Source organism: Cebus imitator, unplaced genomic scaffold (genome assembly GCF_001604975.1).
Source record: "Cebus imitator isolate Cc_AM_T3 unplaced genomic scaffold, Cebus_imitator-1.0 Scaffold613, whole genome shotgun sequence".
NCBI lineage: Eukaryota > Metazoa > Chordata > Mammalia > Primates > Cebidae > Cebus > Cebus imitator.
In genome coordinates this window covers 578,091-585,998 of record NW_016107928.1, presented here as the reverse complement: position 1 = coordinate 585,998, position 7,908 = coordinate 578,091, and the positions used below count along the sequence as shown (strand labels likewise).

General features: G+C 43.2%; 1 pseudogene across 1 annotated transcript in view; it reads left to right on the top strand.

Annotated features, from left to right (window-relative positions):
• The window catches only part of LOC119469260, a 34,478-nt pseudogene extending 26,893 nt beyond the window's left edge, over window positions 1-7,585 (top strand). The window contains exon 3 of the transcript XR_005198066.1: window positions 7,344-7,585. The product of XR_005198066.1 is annotated as a 60S ribosomal protein L13-like (transcript). The remainder of the gene's footprint in view (window positions 1-7,343) is intronic.
• The last annotated feature ends 323 nt before the right edge of the window (window positions 7,586-7,908 follow it).

Sequence of the window (7,908 nt, the reverse complement as noted above, 5' to 3'; positions counted from 1 at the left end):
TCCTGGTTTGTTAAGTTATCTTCCTATTTGAGACTCTCTGACTTATCTGAGACCCTTCCTGACTATTTGAGACCCTTTCCGATGACTTTGAACCTCTTTCTGTCATGTTTTATGTCCTTCCTGACTGGTTTGAGACTCTTTTTTTTGAGACAGAGTCTTGCTCTGTCACCAGACTGGAGTGCAGTGGCATGATCTCAGCTTATTGCAACCTCCACCTCCCAGGTTCAAGCAATTGTCCTGACTCAGCCTCCGGAGTAGCTGGGACTACAGGCGCATGCTACGTGCATGCTACCACACCCAGCTAATTTTTGTATTTTCAGTAGAGATGGGGTTTCACCATGTTGGCCAGGATGCTCTCAATCTCTTGACCTCATGATCTGCCTGCCTCAGACTCCCAAAGTGCTGGGATTACAGGCGTGAACCACCACACCTGGCTGACACTCATTCTTACTTGCTTAAGACCTTTTCTCAAAGGTTTGAGATCCATCCTGACCTGGTAAGAGTCTTCCTCCTAATGTTTAGACCCTTCTTGGCTTGTTTACTAGATGCTTTTCCTGACATATTTTTAAAATGTAATTTACAGTTCTGGGATACATGTGCAGGACCTGCAGTTTTGCTACACAGGTAAACGTGTGCCATGGTGGTTTGCTGCACCTATCAACACATCACCTAAGTATTAAGCCCAGCATGCATTAGATATTTATCTTGATGCTCTCCCTCCCCCTACCCCACCTCTGCCCCACAGGCCCCAGTGTGTGTTGTTCCCCTCCCTGTGTCCATGTGTTCTCATTGTTCAGCTCCCACTTATAAGTGAGAACACGCAGTGTTTGGTTTGCTGTTCCTGTGTTAGTTTGCTGAGGATAATGGCTTCAAGCTCCATCCATGTCCCTGCAAAGGACATGATCTCCTTCCTTTTTAAGTCTGCATAGTATTCCAAGGTGTATATGTATCACATTTTCTTTATCCAGTCTATCATTGATACTTGACACTCTTCTGGACAGACATGAGATGCTTTTTGATGTATCTGAAGCCCACCTTAATACATACAAGATTTTTCCTGATGACTTTGAGACTGTATCTGTTATGTTGGAAAACTCTTCTGACTTGTTTAATATGCTTCATGGCATGTTTCAGATGCCTGACACATGTGAAGCTTTTCATGGTGTATTTAAGACACTTTCCCTTTCTTTCAGACCCTTCCTGACATGTTTTTGAAACATCCCAATTTGTTAGAGATACTTACTGACCTGTTTCAAAAATTTCTCAACTTTGAGACTCTTTTTTTATGTTTGAAATCATTCCTGGTGAATTTGAGACCCTCTATTTGAGACTCTTAAATTCCTGGTGAATTTGAGACCCTAATCTATTTGAGACTCTTCCTGATGCGTCTGAAACCATTTTTGACTTGCCTCATCTTACTTGACTTTTCCTGACATATTTGAGATGCTTGCTGACCTGTTTGAGATACTTCCTGACCTATTTGGACCATTCCTGATTATTCAAGACTCCCTGAAAATGTTGAGACACCTCCTGACGTGTACGTGATAGTTTCTGGCTTGTTTCAGAACCTTCTAGACATGTTTGAGTCTCTTCCCAAAAAGAGCATCTTTGGGATCCTTTAAAAAAAAAAAAAAAGAACAGGTTCTGGCTCTGTCACCCAGGCTAGAGTGCAGTGGCACAATCTCGGCTCACTGCAACCTCCACCTCCTGGGTTCAAGTGATTCTCCTGCCTCAGCCACCCAAGTAGTTAGGATTACAGGCGCCTGCCACCATGCCTGGCTAACTTTTTGTATTTTTAGTACAGACAGGGTTTCACCATGTTGGCCAGGCTGGTCTTGAACTCCTGACCTCGGGTGATCCGCCCCCGCTGGCCTCCCAAAATGCTAGGATTACAGGTGTGAGCCACTGCATCAGGCTTTTCCTAGTCTTTCGATCAAAATTATCTTCAATTCTGCCTAAGTGTCTTGTGTTTTTCGTTAGAACATAGTTTTGGCTATTATCTCTGAGAACCAAAATAACAATGTCTTACAAGGAAGAAAGCAGAGCATTTCTCCCTCTGGGCATAGGTAGTCCAGGGCTGATGTTTCAGCACCACGGTGGTTCCTCGGCTCCTCCTGTGTTACGAAACTACCATCCCTGAGTGAAGAGTTGTCCACGTGATACCAGATGGCTCATTACCACATTCCTCTTCCAGCCAGCAAGGAGGGCAAAGAGGAAGGGGCGTAGGAAACTCTGCTCCTTTAGGGGCATGATCCAGAAGTTGCATACATAAGTTCTGCTCACATATAGTTGGCCAGAATGTAGTCACATGGCCACACCTAGCTGTAAGGGAGGATGGGTAACGTAGTCTCTATTCCAGGAAGCCATTTTGCCTTCTTAAATTCAGGATTTATTTTGCTATCAAAAAATGAACAAAAAGGATTTGGAAGAACAATTAGCAATCTATCCACAATTTCCCATTTTGAAACTTAGATGTTTTCAATTTGGCCAGGAAAAAAAAAAAAAATTCCCTCCTCCGGCAAGAGAAAAAAAAAGGAACTTCCCCCCTTTTCTCTTCCTTAACTTGGTAGCTCCCACAGAGGAATGGTTTTTAAGGCTAAGCAATGAAAGCAGGAGGGAAAAAGGCTGCTGGAATTTAGAGTATTTCTTTGTAATCAAGAATGCTTTCAGCTATCGGGCTAGGACCTAAAGACCAACCTGAATTTTGTAATTGAGTATCTGTGTCTGCAGCAAAAGCACAGAACATTTTTAGATGCAGATAGTATCAGATCACCATCTGGACTATAAATAATTTATACATTTCAGATACCTGGGAATCACATGAGTCAGGAACAAATAAGGTACTAAATCTCAGTGAGAAAAAATATCTCCAAACACTGTATCTGTGAATCCAATTTAAAGTCTAATGACGGTTTGGAGAATTGAATAAAAATACAGTAAAGATCTCTATTGCTTATGCAAAATTGAATAGCCTTATTTTTTATTTTAAAAAATATACAAAGAAAAGGCTGAGCAAATTAAGCTTAATTCTCCACAATCCAGTCATGGGGGGTGTGGATGGGGGGCAACTAGAATTGAATTCTATATCCAGCGCCCTGCCTTTGGGTTTTAGAAATAAGACTCTTAATCAGATCCTGACCAAACAGTGACTTTGCATATTGGGCCCCAAGTTTGTAAAATATGATCACTCTTTTTACTATTTTTGAGAGAGTTTGCTGAAGCATCTGACTGAGTACACTTGAAGAATGACAAAACATGACAGAAAGAGGGTCTAGGGGCTGATCCTGATTGGCAGTGGGAGAATGAAGCAGAATACTGGGCTGCCCCAGATCCAATGGATGGGGCACAGACAGGGGACAGGGTTGAGTTGGGCATTGCCAGAAAGTCACAACAGATGTTCTTTCAGAGTGGAGCCAGGAGCCTGAAACCTAGAAATGAACTCAGTTAGGAGCTGGCAAGATAACCTGCCTGCTGACCTTCACCAAGTACTTGTCGGTGGCCTTGGTCAGCCTTTACAGGCCCAGCCATCTACCTGCCAACCTCTCTCTGGACAGTGTCTTAAAGGCCCCACAGAGGAAGTTTCAGCATTGTACACTCTGGGATGAAGTCCAGTGAGGTGGGTGGGCATGTTTCTGTGTTATTGAGAAATGGGTGATCACGTGACATTCCTCTGACTTGGAATATGTGTGAACACCAGTAAGTGTCCCTGATCACTTAGAATTTTTATTTTATTTTTATTCAAAGAGTTCTTTTAGACTTAGCCAGACATTTGTTTTTCTCATATATCACTTTTGGATATACATTAAAAAAGAAAATTTAAATTGGTTAAAGTATTCCTAAAACTTCATTACATTTAGAATCCTCCTTTTCTGAATTAACTATTAAAAACTGAGATACAACATATGTGTGTGTGTGTAAATTTTTTTTTTTTTTAAGACAGCGTCTCGCTCTGTCACTCAGTCTGCAGTTTAGTGATGCAATCACAGCTCACTGTAGCCTCGACCTCCTGGACTTAAGTCATCCTCCCACCTCAGCCTCCCAAGTAGCTGGGACTACAGGTGTGAGCCACCACACCCAGCTAATTTTTGTATTTTCAGTAGAGACGGGGTTTCACCATGTTGACCAGGATGGTCTCGATCTCTTGACCTCGTAATCCACCCGCCTCGGCCTCCCAAAGTGCTGGGATTACAAGCGTGAGCCACCACGCCCGGCTCAGCTAATTTTTTAAAACTTTTTGTAGAGACAGAGTTTCACTATGTTGACCAGGCTGGTCTCAAACTCCTGGACTCAAGCGATCTGCCTGTCTCAGCCTTTCAAAGTGCTGGGATTACAGGCATGATCTACCACGCCTGGCCTGTATATATTAAAGTATGTAAAGTACACTAGTCATAAATGTTTATACACACACATATGTACATAAACACGCATATATTCTGGTAACCACCATCCAAAAGACGTAGAGCAATTGAGACTTTCATACATCATTGGTGGGAGTAAAAATTCATACCACCACTTTGAAAAACAGTTTTATGGCCAGGCGCTGTGGCTCACACTTGTAATCCCAGCAATTTGGGAGGCCAAGATTGGCGCATCACCTGAGGTCAGGAGTTTGAGACCAGCCTGACCAACATGGAGAAGCCCCATCTCTACTAAAAATACAAAATTAGCCAGACATAGTGATGCATGCCTATAATCCCAGCTATTCAGGAAGCTGAGGCAAGAGAATCACTTGAACCCGGGAGGCAGAGGTTGCAGTGAGCCAAGATCATGCCATTGTACTCCAGCCTGGGCAACAAGAGCGAAACTGTCTGAAAAAAAAGAAAAACAGTTTTACGGTATCTACTAAAGTTAAGCATATGCCTGCTTTATGATCTAGCAATCCCTCTCCTAAGTATATACTCAAGAGAAATGAGTGCATATGTCCACCAAAATGCATGTATAAGAATATCTAGGGCCAGGTGTGGTGGCTCATGCCTGTAATGCCAGCACTTTGGGAGGCCGAAACAGGTGGATCACTTGAGGCCAGGAGTTCAAGACCAGCCTGGCCAACATGGTGAAGCCCCGTCTTTACAAAAAAAAAAAAAACTAAAATTATCTGGGCGTGGTGGTACACACCTGTAGTCCCAGCTACTCAGGAGGCTGAGAAAAGAGAATTGCTTGAACCCAGGAGGTGAAGGTTGCAGTGAGCCAAGATCGCGTCACTGTACTCTACCCTGGGTGACAGAGCGAGGCTTCATTTAAAAAAAAAAACCAAAACCCATAATATGAGGTATTATATTACATTAGATTACAGATGAAATGCTAGAGGAATCCAGAGATCAGGGAAGACATCCTGGAGATCATTCCTTCATTCATTCATTGCATAGCATCTATCAGTATTTCATTCTTAGCTATAGCAAAATAATATCCATTGCATGGCTAGATAGCATTTTGTTTATCTATTCATCAGTGGATGGATATCTGGGTTATTTCCATCTTTTGGCTAGTGTGAATAATGCTGCCATGAACATCTGCATACAAGTCTTTGTGTGGACATATGTGTTGGCCTCTCTTAAGTAGATACCTAGGAGTAGAATTTCTGAGTCATATAGTAAATTCTGTTTAATTTTTTAAGAAACTGCCAAACTATTTTCCAAATTCGTTATACCATTTTGTCATACTACCCAGCAATATGTGAGGTTTTCTATTTCTCCACATTTATGCCAGCATTTGTTACTGTCTGTCTTATTTTATTCTAGCCATCACAGTGAACATGAAGTATCTCACTGTGGTTTTGATTTGCATTTGCCTAATGATGATGATGTTAAACATCTTTTTTCTTTTCCTTTTTTTTTGAAAGATGGAGTTTTGGGCTGGGCAAGGTGGCTCACACCTGTAATCCCAGCACTTTGGGAGGGTGGGGCAAGAGAATCGCTTGAAACCCTGGGGGGCGGAGGTTGCAGTGAGCCAGGATCACGCCACTGCACTCCAGCCTAGGAAACAGAGTGAGACTCTGTCTCAAAAAAAAAGATAAGAGTTTTGCTCTTGTTGCCCAGGCTGGAGTGCAATGGCGAAATCTCAGCTCACTGCAACCTCTGTCTCCCGGGTTCAAGCGATTCTCCTGCCTCAGGTGCATGCCACCACACCTGGCCAATTTTTTGTATTTTTAGTAAAAGATGGGGTTTCATCATGTTGGCCAGGCTGATCTCAAACTCATGACCTCAGGTGATCCACCCGCCTCGGCCTCCCAAAGTGCTGGGATTACAGGCATGAGCCACCGCGTCTAGCCAATAAGGCTTTAACACTGTTAAACGTCTTTTCAGGTGCATTAGCCATTTATATGTCATCTTTGGGAAAATGCCTACTCAAATATTTTGCTCATTTTTAATTGACTTGTTTGAATTTTTAATATTGAGTTATAAAATTTCTTTATTTCAAGTTGAAATAAAATATAAATCTATGCAAACTTTCTGGAGTATGATGTGGCTTAAAATGTTTCAAATGCCCTAGAATTGTGTAATTGTGTGTTTGTGTGTGTGTGTGTCCCTTTAAGTAGGGCACTGTGATGTACTACCCAGATTCCCCTTCAGTGTAGGACTTCTTGCCCAACTCTAAGAGTGTGGCCAGCAGACAGCCCTCAGCTGTCATATCCTCCAGGTCTGCCTCAGCTGCAGAGGGCAGCCCATGCCCACTGACTGACGATCAAGCCAAGGGTATAAAAGTCTGGACGTTTCCACTCAGCCCTGGACAGCTCTGAACTGCTGTTCTAACCCCAGAGTTCCCTATAGGGTCAGCTGAGTCCATCAGTCCTGCATCAAAGCTCTACCCAATCCTGCTTCATCCTCCTACCTTCCACAGGTGTTGATCCCAAGAGCACTTCTTAGTGAACATCCTGCACAGTAAACCACTGCAGTGTCAGTTTCCTGAGGAACCCAACCTACAACAAGCAGCTTCATCTTAACTCCCTCAAAAGTATCATCTTCTAAGAAATTCTGTTTAATCCTAATGGCGCACATGTGCACACACACACACACACACACACACACACCATCTCTTGTTGATTGGCCCAGAAGTGAGCACCTGACCGAAGATGAACCAAACAAAGCTTTTCCCTGGGGGTGTTGAACTTGGGAATCAGAGAGACTAAGCCACTGCACCTGCCAGGTGCGAAGCTGGAAAACAGGAGGGTAGAAAGGAGTAACACAGTATATCTGGTTGTTCACTCCCAGCACAGCTCCAAAGGACCCTAGAACTATGATCAATCCTTGCCCAACCCCTGGTAATGTGGCCTTTGGAAGGTTTTTTACGTTAATGATTGATGATTTTGTTGTGTACACATGGTGCAATGGACCATGCTGTACCAGCTTGTCAGGACTGCTCTGCACAAACATCAAGATTGATGATTGCACCGGAAAGGAACCAACTGTCCAGCCGAGCTACGCGAGGAGATGAAGGGAGCAGAAATGGCCACCTCCTGGGCTATGTGGCTAAAGAGACAGCCAGCATGCTTACCTCTCTGAAGCGTGCATTCTCCCATCAGGACACCTATCCATTTGTCTTCCCCACACTGCAGAATGAATTCAGCGAGTCTCCTGCAGTCCTTTGATCTTAGAAAGCCAGACCAGAAAATAACAAGTAGCAACCTGGGGACAGTAAAAATGTCTGCCTTGGCAATCGCTTTTCCTCCTAGAGCTGATCTACTACAACAGCTCAGAACACATGCAAATGCTGCAGAATCATCCCAGTGACATATGTCTGTATAATCCACAGGCAAATTTTGAACCTAGGACCTCTTTAAACTTCTTTGCAGTTACTTAAAGTGTACTCAAGAAAGGCTAGTCTGTGTTAGTGCCAGACTGAAGTATTAGGAAGGCAATGGTTTCCAAAAAAGATAAACATTCTTCAAAGTGAAGGCTTAGAGGAAATGAT